Source organism: Dermacentor silvarum, chromosome 2 (genome assembly GCF_013339745.2).
Source record: "Dermacentor silvarum isolate Dsil-2018 chromosome 2, BIME_Dsil_1.4, whole genome shotgun sequence".
NCBI classification, from domain to species: Eukaryota; Metazoa; Arthropoda; class Arachnida; order Ixodida; family Ixodidae; genus Dermacentor; species Dermacentor silvarum.
The window spans coordinates 72560178-72573620 of record NC_051155.1 but is presented as its reverse complement, the minus strand read 5'-3'; the positions used below and the strand labels follow the sequence as shown (position 1 = coordinate 72573620).

Genomic DNA, 13443 nt, shown 5'->3' with positions numbered 1-13443 from the left:
GTCAGCTATCGCGCGCTCTTGTTTGGTTTGCTTTGTTTCGTGTCGTTAGCGCTTGTTGCCATTATCATGGCTTCCCCGCGCGAGCGAATATATCGCGAAATGTAAACACGTATGGAGCCGCACAGAAGAATAATGCATCCGCGCAAAAGCTGCCGCTTGTTTCTGACTAGAGTGTACTAGAATGGGGGAGTGTGTCCAGCGGACGCCTTTGCAAGCGCCGGGGGTGAAGCAAAAAACGTGGAAATTGTGGCGGTGCTGCCGTCGCCTGAATATGAATCTCCGGCCAATTTTTGGCTGAGGCGAGCTCACGGGCTGAGTAGCGGTCGTCTGCTCGACGCACCGTCATTCTTCCGTCGTTTGCATTCTTCCCGCCGCTTTTTTCCCATTTTATTTAGAATATATCGGTGGGGAATAACATCAGTGTTGCCGCCACCGAGTATCCGCCTGTCAAAGCTCCACGCAGCTTCGGTAGGGTCTCCGACGCGACAAGCGACTAGCCGGCGCGCGAGGCTGCTCATGCGGGAGAAAGCGACGGTGGCGCCACCGACTTTTCAATAAAGAAAGCCTCAGCGGGAAGCCTGCGTTGGAACCCCCCCCCCCCCCCCCATTCTAGTACACTCTATTCCTACACAACAAAATGCGCCGCAATGATGCCGGTGTCGCTAGAATTGACGAGACCAAAAGGAGAAACGGCGTCGCGGGAGGTCGGCTTCTCTGCAGCAATTCGTTGTTCCACGTGACTACGCTTGGCGAAAGGCAACGGAGCGGCACGTGGAAAGCAGAAGCCCAACTCTGTACAGTAACTCTGCTCGGTGCCATCTATCAGTGCCATCTAGCGCCGCGCCGTGAACCCTGCGCGTGGACTCCAAAATACATGCCGCGCCGGTGCGTACGAACGCTAAGCAACGCTTCGTACGACAATCGAGCTTCTCTTACGCGCTTTTTTGGCAGCGCCATCTAGTGACACTGCCAAGAAGTCAGCGCGTGGCCTACGAGAGGAAAAGCTTGGCGCGCCGACGTCTGCGAACGTTTAGAATTGTTCCCTCGCATCCCGCACACTCAGTAGCACATACTCAGTGACCCGAGTTGGCAAGAGGTCGATTGAACAACTGCACGTACCCAGTGCATTCATGGTGCAGATCACTAAAGCGTTGGCGAGAAATGAGTTCATCGAAAGCGGCACATACCAGTGCATCTGCGGCACAGCCTCATAATGCATTTAGTTGCTGTCCTGGAGGCGCCCTTGCCACGTCGGCTCGACTGCGCTCAGCATGGGAGAACCTTAAGCGATCCTTTTTGTCATTGTAGAGCGGCACATTCGCAGTAGCACATACATGGTTACTTAAGTTGGCGTCGAAGACGTTCATTAATGAGCGGACCACACCTATTGACGCATACCCCAGTTACCTTAGTAGGCATCTTTCAAGAGGTTCATGAGACCAGCACGGACGGAGTGGCACATACCCAGTGCTCCAAGTCGGTGCCGGAGTTTCTTGGAACAACGGCGCCTACCCGGTCCCGCGTCTACAGAGACCAATGTGGGGGTGCAAGAGGTTCGTTTTCAGAGCGACACGTACGTACACACTGCCGCATACGCAGTGACCCAAGTTCATTCGATGGTTCGTTAAGAATCCTGATACATCAGCACAGCAGCCCAATGAGCTAACAAGTCGACCACGGACTACCCAGTGACCCACGTCTGCGGGAAAACTGTTACATAGATAGATAGATAACAGCCCCCGGATAGTGTGTAAAGTACCCAAAGAATACGAACTCATTGAAAGGTAAACCCAAACCTGCTCAACAATCTACATGAACAAAATGGAGCTGCGGCGCATAAGAACAATGCAGGCCGCGATTATTTTTTATTGCGATAGCAATTATATGGACATTCAAAGCGCATTTATGCCGTCGCCGTGATGTTCCGTATAAAGTCAAAACACGATAACATCGTCGCCGCGCGCTGTACGCTGTATGTGCGAGTGAAAGCTAGCGAGGTTCAGCCGAGGATCGCGGCTCAATCTCGCGCGCACGAGGTAGGAAAGCGGGTGGCGGAAGCACGTCGCCTTTCGCGCGTGAGGCACGGTGTGGGGGCAAGGGAGAGACGGGTTCTACTCCGGCGCTTGCTGCATACGGCGCGCGCGCCGTATCTTGAAAGTGATCAGCGATGTTCGCAAAGAGCGCCGAGTGCCGGTAGCTTCGTATGCGCGGTGCTTTCAACGTTTAGTTCCGCTGAAGCGAGATACAGCATTCGCTCGCTGCTGCTGCCACACTTCCTCAATTCAGCGTTTTGACAGCGAGCTTTCGTTGTCATCGAGCGATGTGTTTGTTTCCTGTGCGCGCATGACACCGTGCTTGTTAATTTAGTCAGCATGCGAACATTTACAACTTCATATGGCCGATAAGACTACTATCCTTACTTCGTGCGAAACTGCGACTTTCTCTTATTACAAGGATACTGCAGGCATAAAAAAACCTTCCAGGAGCACAAAGTAGGCGAAAAATCATTCCATCAAAATAAAAGGACTGTAAAACTATACCAGTTTGATAAAGCTTAACAGGCGAACAAAGATGTTATAAAAACCGCAAGAAACACTTATTCGTCAGCAACGATCAGTAAAACAAGGAATAACCACCTGGCTTGATGCAAAAACATTTTCGCAGTAACAAGCTAAGTCTTAATTAGCGAATACAAGTCGGTGCTATGTAGTGTTGTCAGAGGTAAAGATACATTCAAAGATGGTGCGAGGGAAGAATGCACATATAAAAGAACAATACATACATTCAAAAAGATGTGCATAAGAATCTGTCTTTTCGATACATTTGAAGTATCGCATTTCTTAAGCTACAAAATACACCTAATGGGAAATCCACGGAGACACTGTGAGTCATTTAAGGCTAGTGGAGGACGGGAAATAAAGTTTTCCGTAGAGGCTACAACTATACGTTTTCATATTTCTAATAATCCAACACGAAAAGGAAAATCAACAGGAACAACACAGCGTAATCTAGAAACTTTCCAACTTTACCGATTGGCAAGCTCCAGCCCGCCTCAATTATTTAGAGAAAAGAGGATGCTGCGCTGCGTTGGTATATCGCAAATAAGGAGTGAGGTAGACCTGAAGCAAAAGCGATCGTCATTACTTGTAAGCGGAGTACACGATCAATCAGGCTAATGAGGCCTGAACAATCAGTTCTTTAAAATTCCACAAGTAATTTCCTCGTTATTATTTTAAGGAACGCGTTGTAATTGCAGACATGAAGCCAGCCAGAACTCAAGCCATATCGTTTTGGCTAAGAAGATCATGTCGCTTGTGCGTAGTACAAGCAGTTTCGAGAAATGCGTACTGAGAAGGTATCGTAAAGCGTATAAGGGTTCCAGATAACAGTTGCTTTTACTCCATTTTCCTCGGGGCTGAGGCTTATCTGCAACAGCACTGCATTTCGCTGCATATTTGGGCATCTTGGAGGCACTTTATAAGCGTACGTCCAGTTACTGGTAAATGCCTACACAGACACTCGCAATGGAATTCCAAGCCCTAAGGACAGGCGTTATACACGAGTACGATGTTTTATTATTACGATAGCAATTATATGGAAACTCCAAGAGAATTTTTGCCGTCGTCGTCGCCGTGAGGTTCCTATATATTGCCACACCTTACAACAGGTGTCGCAGAATTAGAAAGAAGAAAATGCGCGCCAGTGCACGCGCCATGTGCTGGCACCTGCTTAGACGGACGCCAGTGAAGAGGCAGACGAAGACCGGCCGATCCTCGCCCAGACGCTTGAGTTTTTCGTGTGCTCGGTCGGCGGTTAGAGACCCGGGCTCTACGCTTCGACTTAAGGTCGCCTGTTTCCCGAAAACGTGGCATTTCTAGTGGAGGTGCTGGGTACCCTCGACCTATGCAACAGACCCCTCCTAGCAGCAAAAACATTAGCGCCATACCGGAGCTTACACCAGTACACCGTGCCAGCCGGAACATTCAGGGACTGCCTCCTGAGATTGTACCATCATCTGGGAGAACAATGGCCATGGTTTAAGGTACGGAGGCGACAGTATACCAGCTCATTACACGCTGCAGAACCCGCGAGTGCCAAGTTCCTTCCATGGTGACCTCTTTGAAGACGTGGAAGACTGGCAGGACGACTTTGAGCGAGTAGCAGCTTTCAAGGAGTGGGACGACAAAGCGACATTGAGGATCCAGCCTCGAGGACGGCGCTCACACCTGGTTTCAGAACCGCGATGAGGCCCTGACGTCATGGCGTGAGTTGCGTCAGTGAATTTTGGAGACCTACTCGAGTCCCGATCACCGAGAGCGAGCAGAACCGGCCCTCCAGTCGCGCGCTCAGAAGCCCAATGAAAGTGTTACTATGTACGTGGAAGACATGACCCGCCTGTTCAGGCGAGCCAATCCTAGTATGCCGGAAGACAAGAAGCTCCCTAATTTGATGCAGGATGTCAAACAGCAGCTTTGCGGTGGGCTTGTTTGCAGTCCGCCGAGGGTGGTTGCCGAGTTCCTCACGAAAGCCGTTGCGATGGAAAAGGCGCTGCAGCAGCGGTCGAACCAGTACGACCGGTAAATAAATTCCGCTTCGACAACCTTCGGTGTGGGAGCTTTCGCCACTGACATTGAAGTGCTCCGCGAGCTAATACGTCCGCTAGTCCGCGACGAGCTGCAACAGCTGCACTGGGCACGGCAGCCAACTGTCAACTGCATCGCCGACATCGTGCATGACAAAGTGCAGCATGCGCTTAGGGTACCTCAACCTCGCCCCGAAAAAAAAAACATCCCAGGCAAGTGAATTTCGGCGCCGAACTTACGCTCTCGCGTTGAGGCACAGCTTGCCTACGAAGGTATCACCATCTGCGGCGAGCGATTTCTAGCGTGTGACTTATGGAGACACGTTGAGGCGCTCCATCCCTGTATCAGCGCCACTAGCTTCCGTTACCCCCCACATTGCTCTTCAGTCGGCACAGGCGATTCCTTACTTTCAAGGCACCCGCCCTGTCACTCGTAAATCGAGCATTTGGCGCACGCCCGACCGACGACCGCTTGGTTACTATTGGGATGAGGCGAGTCAAGTATATCGCGAGTGCCACTACGGCCAACTTGGATTGCAGGGTTTTGCTGCCAATTCACCTCAACCCCGGTTCGGACAGAGGCCGCCCAATATTGAAGAGTTAATCGCCCAGCAGCGCGCGCCACAGTCACCAAGACGCCAGTCGCGATCGCCATCAGTCGTGCCGGTTCTTCGGGGATGACGCAGGGACGGGCTCCGAGCCCTCGCCTGGAAAACTGACGTCAGCTACCTTTCGAGGTGAGGCCGCTGATACGCGACGTGCTGAAGACCTCCAATCGACGCGTCCTCGATCCGACGGAGATTCGACGACGCCTGTATCCAAGATGTGACGACGTCGATATCCAGAGACTTTACGACGCCTGTACCTCTGCCTGGAGACAAGTTCTCAATCAGCATACCTGTGCTCGTCGACGCGGGAGAAATCTCTGTGCTAGTACACACTGGTGCTGAATACTCTGAGAATAGATTTATTGACGGTGTCCTTCAAGGACGCTCCGAGTTCCAAGAACGGCCAGGCAGCGTGGAGCACCGTCTCCAAAAACACCAGCGACCAACAGCGCGAGCAGAGCGGGCCGGGCGTTGGCGATGCCGCTGGACGGAGGCGCGTGTTCTTATTCACAATCGCCCCCGCAGAAAAAGAGCCATCCTGGCGACCTAAGAGGTTGTTGGCAGAGGGTCATGGTAGGGCTTGAGATGCGCCACGTGGACGAGGTCACGTCCACGCCGGCTCATGTCGTCAGGTGGAGAAAGTGGCTCGATGAGAAAATTCACCGGGAACGTTCGCTCCAAGACGCGGTAAGGCCCTTCGTATTTTGGGACGAGTTTTGAGGAAAGGCCTGGAGTTTGGCAATAAACAGCCAGCCATACAAGAGACCCTGGGTCATACGTGGGACTGGGCAGTGAGTCGCCGCGTCCTTCGTTCTGGCACTGTTGTTCTTGTGACGTAAAGGTGCGCGCGAGCTGGCGGCACTCTTCGGCTTGTCGGGCAGCTTCGTACACAGGTGGGCACTCGGAAGCGTCAGGACGGTATGGAAGGAGAGTGTCGATGGTATGCAATGGATCCCGTCCATATAGGAGGAAGAAAGGTGAAAATCCTGTAGTAGCTTGTATCGCGGTGTTGTATGCGAACGTTACAAACGGAAGTACGCGGTCCCAGTTGCCATGATCAGATGCCACGTACTTCACGAGCATATCACCGAGAGTGCAGTTAAACCGTTCCGTGAGCCCGTTAGTTTGCGGATGGTAAGCCGTGCTCGTTCGATGAATAATGTGGCATTCTGAAAGCAGAGCTTCGACGACCTCGGAGAGGAAGGCGCGACCTCTATCACTTAGAAGTTCTCGAGGTGCGCCATGTCGAAGGACGAAGCGATGCAGGACGAAAGAGGCTATATCCCGCGCTGTAGCATTCGGTAGAGCAGCAGTTTCGGCGTAGCGTGTCAAATGGTCCACAGCAACTATGATCCACCGATTGCCATCCGGTGTCATGGGAAGCGGGCCGTAGAGGTCAATGCCTACGCGATCGAAGGGTTTGGCAGGGCACGGAAGCGGCTGCAAGGCGCCAGACGCAAGGTGGCAATTTGCGACGTTGACAGTCAGGGCAGCACTGAACAAACTTTCGTACAAAAGTGTACATTCCCCGTCAGTAGTAGCGGTGGCTGATAGGTTCGTAAGTCTTAAATACTCCGGCGTGACCACATTGCGGATCGTCGTGAAAGGAGGCACACATTTGAGACCTCAAGCTGCGGGGAATGACTAGTAGCCATCTACGGCCTTCGGGAGCGTAATTGCGTCAATGAATCAGCTGATCACGAATGGCGAAATGAACAGTTTGGCGTCGGAGGGATCGGGATACAGGAGTGGTCGAAGATCCAGAAAGATAGGCGAAAAGAGAAGCGATCCACGGGTCACGGCGTTGTTCGGTGCCAGATGGATCCAGATGGATCTTTCAACGTGGCGAGCCAACAAAGCACGTGGTGATCCGTTACCCGATCAAATGGGCGACCGTATAAGTATGGGCGGAACTTGCCAAGCGCCCATACTAGAGCCAAGCACTCTTTTTCAGTTACGCTGTAATTGGCCTCTGCTTTTGTCAGCGTACGACTCGCATAGGCGACCACGTATTCGGAGTAGCCGGGCTTGCGTTGCGCGAGGACGGCGCCAAGACCGACCCCGCTGGCGTCTGTATGTACCTCAGTTGCAGCTGTCGGGTCGAAATTGCGAAGATTAGCTGGAGGGGTAAGAAGACGACGCAGTCTAGCAAACGCGGCGTCGCATACAGGAGACCAGGAGGAGAGGTCCGCGCCACTGCGTAGGAGCTGGCTCAAGGGCGACATGATCGATGCGAAGTTGCGGACAAAGCGCCGGAAATATGAGCACAGGCCCACAAAACTGCGTAGTTCTTTGACGTTAGTAGGTTGCGGGAACTGAGCGACTGCACCAAGTTTCGAAGGGTCCGGTAGAACGCCTTGCTTGGACTCGGTGTGGCCTAAGATGGTCAGCTCCCGCGCGGCGAAGCGGCACTTTTGAGGTTCAGTTGCAGACCAGCGTTGGTGAGACACGTCAAAACATGTCGAAGGCGAAGTAGGCGGGTCGGAAAGTCAGGCGAGAAAACCACGACATCGTCGAGGTAACAAAGACACATAGACCACTTGAGGCCACGCAGCGTATTACACCTTTACCAAAGATGTCACGTGGAAGCGTAGCTCGGCAAACTCATCTCATGAGCCGACTCACTCAGGCTCACACAGACCCGTCGAGAGTGAGCCCAGCCGAGTAGAATTCTGGTGAGCGTGAGTCCGAGTGAGCGAAGCTTCGCAGAATTTTGCTGTTTGAGTCCGAGTGAGCTTCACTGAGCAACATTTTGGTGAGTCGGAATCGGAGTGAGCCCCAAGCAAAACATATAATTTATGAGTGACTTAGTATATTCGTTGAAGTAATGACGTATATGCGTCGAAGTAATGTAGGCAGGAAAGTATTTACGTATACAAGTATATAGCAAGGACTGCAGAAGAAACACAGACAAGAATTAAGAAGCACCTGTGGTGTCCCCTTTCGAAAATTATCCCCACACCAACTCGCTGAACTGTCAGTTCTTACCGATAGCATGGTCCAAAGTGGAAATTCCAGCCCTCATTCAATGATGTTGGCGATGATGACGGTCTGCACATATTGTGCGTGCCCACTGTACGGTACAGGCCATGAACCGGGCGGCATAAAGCAAGGCGCATCATCGCCTTCAGTTCATGCAGTGGCAGCTATCTTCTTGAAGTGTAACGTAGCAATATACTTGCCCCACGTCTGTACAGGGTGACGAAGAGGATCTTTAATGTACTTTCCCCGCTGGTGCATTAAATAGGCAATATGCGTCGAACGTACTTTGCCTCGAAAGCAAAGAAAGTTCGGGCAGAACTTGTCTGTGATGACTATCAAGTGCGCGAATAGACGAAACGCGTCATTTATGAGGCGTTGATATAATCTCAACCGGGTGAGGTGGGTCGTCACCGCAGGAATCGGGAGACGACGACAATCTTTCTATTTTTCATCGTGATGATGAAAAATAGAAAAGATTGTATTCACTTCATTGGTACATGGTTTTGACTCTATCCGAGTCTCGAGCGGTTCTGATTAACACAGGGGCCAGGACGGCCTTAAATCCCCTCGTGGTGGCCGATGTTTCTTTCGGGGAAGTCCTCTCTCTGGTGGTCAAGTTGACGACCTCCTCGCCCTCGGGTCCTCCTTCTTGGTAGCTCGCCGTTTTCGTATGCTCCGTAGAGGTGAGAGCTCTCTCGGGGCTGAAGGGGATTATCTCGTCACGGGAAAGGCGCTGGGGCTTGCTTCCCACATTGGAGAGATACAGATTCCAGGCATAACCTGCCGATGACTCCTTCGGGGAACTTGTGGAAGTGTCAGACCTCTGTCGGGCGGTCAAGTTGGCAACCTCCTCTCCCTCGGGTCTTCCTTCTTGGTAGCTCGCTGTTTTCGTCTGCTCCGTAGAGGTCAGACGCTCTCTCGAGGATGAAAGAGGATTATCTCGTCACGGGAAAGGCGCTCGAGCTTGATTCCCACATTTGACAGGTGCAGTTCCAAGCCGATCATAACAGCCCGTCCACCGCCACAGGAGGTCTCGAAGGGGTTGCAGCATCCAAGCACCTCGAAGAGACCGTAGACCCCGTGCCTCTGCTTCGTTTCGCCGTTTGTTCCAAGGCAGGCCAGGTGACACCCTCTGGAAATAGACCACGCCAAGCCCAAGGCACAACAAACAGAGAGCACCCAACTAACCATGAGAACTGCCAGGTTCACACATTCTTCACACAAAACCTTATCATGATTAAATCTGCAGCCCTCGTTCGAGCTTCCCGAAAATTAACAAAAGGAAAAAACCAGACTTAAGTGCATATTTCAATTAACCTAATACCTAACGTTTTTGTTTCTCCTGCCCGGGAAAGCCACATTTATTGAGAGACTGAGAGTGCATTGAAAATGATCAGACGGATAAATGCTGCGCAGTGAGTTAGTTACTCGTTGGGTCAATAGTATCTGCCAGTACCAGCGCTTCTAAGGCAAAATGTACTGCTCTCTGATGACCGCTTGAACTCCTAATTAAGCTGATTCATAAAGTGGCATTTAAATCCAGAAAACCAAAAGCCATACTCTATCTGCAATGGTAGCCGATAAACGCACCTACCCTGTAAGCACTGAATTACCCAAAATGGTTTGTTTCTACAAACCTTTAATGTCAATGCCTATCTACAAAAACAGCGCGTTCACGAGCCACCACCGCTGCAAAACCTGCTTCGCAGTTTTATTCGCGTAATTGGCGTGCATAACAATCATCACAACGAATCACCGAGATTAACGCGGAACCTTTGAAATTAAAAGAAATAAGGTCTTAAAACTAACAAATGAAAAGAAAATGCAACGTGCTCTATTTACAAATTTACAAACGGGAACCTTATGGAGGCGCCCAATTCCACAATTACTACCTCCTAATGCGCACTCGACTAGGTCGCAATCTGAAAGTCATTGGGCCTCGCCATGGGCAATAAAGGGTGCCAGACATACACTGCCCCCTCCCGTCACCTGTCAATTCGTGTGGCCGCAGCTTTCTTTCGCGTCTCAGAGAGGGAGGCCGTAAACGCGAGGAGAATCGCCATTCTTCCTTTGTCCTTGCTTTCGCGGCGCATTCCCCCTCATTGATTGTTTGACTGGCCCTGTGCTTGCGCGCGTACCTCAGCCAGGTTGCCCCTTTCAGCCGCAGTCCTACTCGCGGGGACGCGCCCTTTTCTGATGTCATCCGCCTTCGACGTCTCCGTTTTCTCAACCACCATAACGAGCCCTTTGACGTTCTGCATGATGGCCTGTTCCCTTTGCTTACGGGCTGTGGTGTGGCGTCTTTCTCGAATTTGCGCTGCGCTAAATACTTCGCTCGTTTGCGCCGTCTGAAAAATTTTTGCATTGCCAGGCGGCCACTGAATGCGCTCCTGCTATCCCCGAGTGTCATGTTCCTGCTCTGCTTGGCCACCATGTCAGTCTCCTCTCCTTTGCGCGGTTCAGGACTGTCGCTCAAATGCGGAAGTACAAGGGAGTTTTTCAGCGCCTCCTTGACCTTTTTAGGGCTGCTGAAACAAGCCTTGGCTCCGCAAGGAACGGCCTCCGGAAGAGCCACGGTTTCCACTTTCGTGGCGCAATCGTTCTCTTCTACCGCGATTTCCTGAGCCGTGTTACGCGGGAGAGCTTGGACCGTAGGGTCGCCAAAACTGAGACCCTTTTTCTTTAGCAGCATCTCTGAGCGATTTGAAAACAAGTAGGGATAATGTTTGGACAGATTTTGTGATACTGCGGCTTCAGTCCTCAATAGTCCGAACGGCCCCTCAATATTCACGTTGGCTATGGGCAAGCAGACACTATTTTCCTCAACTACCTTCCGGATCCATGCACATTCCCCTGTGAAATCCTCAGGTTTCACATACGCGGGGTGGACAATGTCCATTGTCGCAGCTGAGTCCCGAAGTACCTTACATGGCGTTCCGTTCACTGCGAGGTCGCGAAGGTAGGGTTCTAAGAGCGCCAAGTTGTCGCCATCATTCATGAAAGAAAAAACAATTCTAGGCTTTCTACAGCCGATCGCAAGGTGTCCAGGCTCCTGGCAACGGAAACAGACGACCGGTTTTCTAGCCTCAAACGCCTTTTTTTGTTTTTCTTTCGTCTTTCATTGTGGTTTCATTCTCTCCGGAATTATCTGTCGGCACGTCTTTGGTCCCACTTTCAGCTTTCTCTTTGTGAAAGGGGCGCTTGTTTTCCTCTTTGCCGAATTTAGTCAACGGCCTGACGCGCGTTTTCTCGAATTCGCGACGTGCGGCGAATTCATCTGCTAGCACTGCAGCACGTTCTAAGTCCTTTTCGCCCGACCTATCTTGAATCCACAGGCGCATCTCTTCGCTGAAGGACCCATAGAATTGCTCCAAGCAGATTAGCTCAACAACCTTGTCGTAACAACCGAACGCGTCTTCACCTTTTAGCCACTCAATTAAATTGACTTTCAGTTTATAACTGAAATCCTGAAAAGACTCGCCCGGTGTCCTAACTGCCTCCCGAAAACGGCGGCGGAAAGCCTCCGCTGAGAGCCGATATTTTCTTAGCAGCGCAGCTTTTACTTTCTGGTAATCCTCTGACTCGTCCTTCGTTAGCCTTGCAATTATTTGGGTTGCTTCGCCAGGAAGAACGGTCAGAATCTGTTGCGACCAACTCTCTAGTGCCAACCCGTTTCTCTCGCAGGTTCGTTCAAAAGTAACGAGAAACAATCCCATGTCATCGTTAACCTTGTACGACGGCATGAGATCCCTTATTTTCACTCGTGCTTCACCTGAATGCCTTTCACCTATTGAGTGGTTACTTGCTGATTGCCTGGCCAGATCCCACTGCACGTCTAGTTCTTTTAGCTTTAGTTCATGAGCTCTCTGTTCCTCTCGTTCCTTTCTCTCTGCAGCTTCCCTTTGTTCAGCTTTCTCAGCTCTTTGCCTTTCCTCTGCAGCGTTTTGCTCAGCTTTCTCAGCTCGTTTCTCTATCTCTTCCCATGCTTCTGAAATTTCGTCCTCAAGAGCCCCGCACTTCTCAATCGCCTCAATAAGCTGCGGCTTTCTCTGACGTTTCCCGACCTCAATTCCCAGCTCTTCACAAAGTAATAACAACTCTGGCTTTTTCCGTTTGCCCAAATCCATGGTCAATCCCGAACGAGGACTTTCTTACTCTACTGTGACGTGAGGAAGCTTTCAGCAGGAGCCTGCACGTACAGAAACTAATTCACCGCTTTAGAAAACACACAAGCTAAAACCTGGCAAATTCTCAAAGAAAGTCAAGCGCTCACCATTCTGCTGAAGCCAGGACGAAGGGTGGAGTGTCCCATTGCTGCCAACCAGCTGATATAATCTCAACTGGGTGAGGTGGGTCGTCACCGCAGGAATCGGGAGACGACGACGAAAGCGGGCATCGTGATGATGAAAAATAGAAAAGATTGTATTCACTTCATTGGTACATGGTTTTGACTCTATCCGAGTCTCGAGCGGTTCTGATTAACACGGGGGCCAGGACGGCCTTAAATCCCCTCGTGGTGGCCGATGTTTCTTTCGGGGAAGTCCTCTCTCTGGTGGTCAAGTTGACGACCTCCTCGCTCTCGGGTCCTCCTTCTTGGTAGCTCGCCGTTTTCGTATGCTCCGTAGAGGTGAGAGCTCTCTCGGGGCTGAAGGGGATTATCTCGTCACGGGAAAAGCGCTGGGGCTTGCTTCCCACATTGGAGAGATACAGATTCCAGGCATAACCTGCCGATGACTCCTTCGGGGAACTTGTGGAAGTGTCAGACCTCTGTCGGGCGGTCAAGTTGGCGACCTCCTCTCCCTCGGGTCTTCCTTCTTGGTAGCTCGCTGTTTTCGTCTGCTCCGTAGAGGTCAGACGCTCTCTCGAGGATGAAAGAGGATTATCTCGTCACGGGAAAGGCGCTCGAGCTTGATTCCCACATTTGACAGGTGCAGTTCCAAGCCGATCATAACAGCGTGTACTGTAGCTGTGCTCTTGTCTCGCGCTTCCCTCTGGACACGCAGCGCCAACTAGTGCCGCCGGCGCGAAATCCGCGCATAGCCAATGGCAAATAACTCGTAACCCAAGCTGGTGTCAAAAAAGTCTATTACAGAGCGACCAACTCCCAATGGCACTGTAACAAGTTGGTTCTTGTATTATTGTATTAGGTGTTGCCTCGAGTGCCAGAAATAAACAAATACAGCTGCTAATTCGCAAAGAGCAACACTACATTTTATATCAGCAAAATCAAACACTGCTATATGGGCTTGAATCATTTGGGCCCAACGCCGT

General features: G+C 51.3%; 1 protein-coding gene across 2 annotated transcripts in view; it reads left to right on the top strand.

The window, feature by feature from the left end:
• The window catches only part of LOC119441557 (uncharacterized), a 213571-nt gene that overhangs the window by 101051 nt on the left and 99077 nt on the right, over positions 1 to 13443 (top strand). The gene's annotated exons all lie outside the window — the stretch shown is intronic.